A 3,622-nucleotide genomic window follows, 5' to 3' on the forward strand; every position below is an offset into this window, starting at 1 on the left:
CATTGTTGACTCGAAGAGACGGACTAGGGTTTTCACCTCGAACCCCTAGAATTGTGCGGGGACCCACAACAATGCCTCCCCCCCTAGAGGTAAGAGACACCCGTAGGTACCGATGATGCCGGCGCCAAACCCACACACGTACCACCCGTGGGATGAAGGTTGCCAACCCAACCCACAGTGGGGAAGCTACCTGGCGCAAGCCTTCAGATCAAGAGCACGGGATCGCTATCGCAGAAGCCACGACAAAACAAGGGCCATCCGCCATCCCTCCCCGTGATAACAACATAGCCAAGAGCAGATGGCACCATCACTGCCACGCTGCTCGCCGCAAATAAACCGTGCAACCTCACCATCCAAGACCGCCACCCTGACATCCAAGATGGAGCTCCTTGCATCGACCGCTCGAGACAAGAAAAACTGAGCCCCTTGCAACGCGTCGCTTTCCTCCGACGTGCCCTGCACACAATAACGAAACTGGGCGTCGACTGATCGATTTTGTCATCGATTCATCATGACGATGGACACATACGGCAACGACAACAGAATGTGCTTCCCCTATGATGTGCTCCTCGACATTCTTAGCCGCCTGTCCGGGTGTGATGTCGTCGTGTCGTAGTGTGTTTGCCGTGCGTGGCAGGCCATTGTTGACACTCACAGGCTCTCCCTCCAGTACTACTTTCCATGGCAGGCCTTCCCTGGCATGTTCGTCCACAAGGTCGGATATTGGTCCCATATGTCCTTCTTAGCCTCGTCGCCACTGTATGCCAGTCATGCAACGGTCTCCTGCTCCTAGATGACTAGGAGACGACACGCTTCTGTGTCGGGCGCGACACAATGTGGTGCAGATTTTCCATACTTCTCGCCTTCGACCTGGCTATATTGCTGTACTGCCATGTGTTTGTCTTACGGAAGTGTGCCCAGCTCAAGGGTGACATGTTAATTTTTTTTAAACACAATACAGACCCAAGCGCTCATATATATGCGCATAAACTCATCTCCATGAACGCACATACGCACACCCTACCCCTATGAGCACCTACGAGGGAATGAACCGACATGTCATCTTGAGATTTTACGAAGTCATTGTAAGCGCTTTACGTCTCCTCTCACTAAACACGTATCGTCGGAAATCCTGAAATGAATTAAAGATAAATGCAAGCACTAGGATTTAAATCCTGGTGGGCTGGGGATACCACTGCTCTCTTAACCATTCACCACAGGTTGATTCGCAGGGTGAGATGTTATTGACCACACAGATGCAAGGCGAGGTTTCTTCACTCCGGCAACCGCAAGCAGAGGTGGTCGAGGAGCCCAAGGAATAGATATTGCCAATATTGGTGTTCTCATCTTGAATGGGACGATGGGTGAACCGTGAGTTCGTGGCTCGGCATTGTGCCCCGGAGCACCTCTACAACATGGTGGCCAGACCGCCTGAAAGCTATGGGTTGCGCTTGGCGCAAGTCCTTTTTCATGCACTGCCACGACAACGTCATCATGATCCTACGCCTTGAAAGAAAACTTATGATATGGTCCAACTCCCTGGAGAAACTGGCCGCACAAAGAGCTTGTACGACCTGCCTACAAATCCATATTAGAAAACTACGAGAGATGGATAAATATGATGCGACCAATGGTTTACACCTGTTTTTTTTAGAAAAACTTTTGATCTATTCATCAACTATTAAGATAGTACAGAGAACGCTAGAAGTAAAAAAATACCTCCAATTTCGTAGACCATCTAGTGATGACTACAAGCACTGGAGCGAGCCGAAAACGCACCGCCGTCCTCGCCCCTCCCTCATCGAAACCGAGCAAACCTTGTTGCAGTAGACAGTCGGAAGGTTGTCGTGCTAAGGCCTCATAGGACTAGCACACTAGAACAACAACCGCCGCCGATGAAGAAAAGCGTAGATCGGAAGAATCCAACCTGTAGACACACAAACATGCACGAATGAAGACAGGATCGAAGTGGATCCACCGAAGACAAACAGCGACCGAATCCCGCGAGATCTGCCGAAGACAAACCTTCACATACCCTCCAACAATACCAGAAATACCATTGGGATGGAGACTAGGTGGGAGAATCTTACTTCATCTTCAGAGAGTCGCCACCACCCCGCCTCGCTGAACATGACACAAACCCTAACAAAACTTGAAAAAATATTAAAAGACAAAGTCCACCCACCTGCACGAGCTGGGATCCACCACGCTTCCATGGACCTAAGACCACAAGAGACGAGGTAGACTGGACGGCGGCACCGGCAGAAGGCATGAGAAACCCTAGCCAAAGGGTCCTCTTTCTTCCACGGGGAGAAAGAAAACGATCCATGTCAGGAGAGAGACGAGAATGGTTCACACCTTCAACGATTGATGCTAATCGAATGAGATAATATTATCAGGAGTCATACAACTTGTGTTAGATATTCAGTTTTGTGCTAGAACTTTCAAAATACGGATTTTTGGTCATCTAACTCGTTGTTTGGTGCAAATACGCTGCATGTGCACATGTCAGTGTCTGGGAGTACAAAAGGCCCAAGTTAAGAGTATGAAGAGAAAAAATTAAATATTACGCAGAGGAGGGGCGGAGTTCGAATGCACGACCTTCTGTTTGTGCGCTAGACCGGGGAACCATCGCCAAATCAATACTGCCGGCGTTGTCGGAGCCCGGCACGAAGGGCAGCGGGGGACGCTTGCCCTGCACTTGCAGGAGAAATTGAGGCTGGTCGCCGCCACGCGCACCCGCACGGTGGTCGGCGAGCACAGCTCCAGAATTGGTCGGTCACCGGAGACCGCCGCAAACGGCGAGTCCTCGCCGCCAGGCGGCAGCGTGGGATCGCCGAGCTTCCGCACCATCTCCTCATCCGAAATACTTGCACGCATTGATGCCCGATTCTTTCTCTTTACCTTTGTTTCTAATAACTTGTAGATACTACGTCAATTATGATCTCAGTAATAAAATAGCATTTAAATATTCATGTGTTATAGATATTGTAAATACAAACAAAACAAATTACTTTTAATTTCTTCATGTATTATTTAAAAATATTTATATATTCCAAAATATAGTTATGAATTTTACAAATATTATTATTATGTTTCTATAATTAAAAATAATACAAATATTTGTAAAATTACAATATAAAAGTATAATTTTAAATATACAAACATATCAATAATTATACACACATTTTTATAGTTCAACGTTCATATGAAAATAATATATCCATATTAACTAAACATTTTAATTTTTGGATAAATTAAACATACTTATTTCTAAACATTTTAAACATCTGTATTAACTAAACAATTTTTATATAATACATAGGTTTATGTTTAAATGTTCTATTTACTAATCATCGTTTCTATGTACATTTTTAACACAAAATATTTGGGCATAACTTTATTGCCGATGCTTTACAATTAGGAATTAAGCCACGTCCTGTGCGTGACACGCGTCACAGTGGGGCCGGCCACCGCTTCCCTTTCTTCCTTATCTCCCAGTGAGCGGAAGGGAACCACAGATTTCTTGTGCGTTGACTCTTCTCTCTCCTACTCCTGGTGAATCTTGCCGGCAATTTCTTCTCTCCTCCAAATCCGGCGAGAGGCCGAGAAGCTGCATCGC

The sequence above is a fragment of the Triticum dicoccoides genome, chromosome 3A (genome assembly GCF_002162155.2).
Source record: "Triticum dicoccoides isolate Atlit2015 ecotype Zavitan chromosome 3A, WEW_v2.0, whole genome shotgun sequence".
NCBI lineage: Eukaryota > Viridiplantae > Streptophyta > Magnoliopsida > Poales > Poaceae > Triticum > Triticum dicoccoides.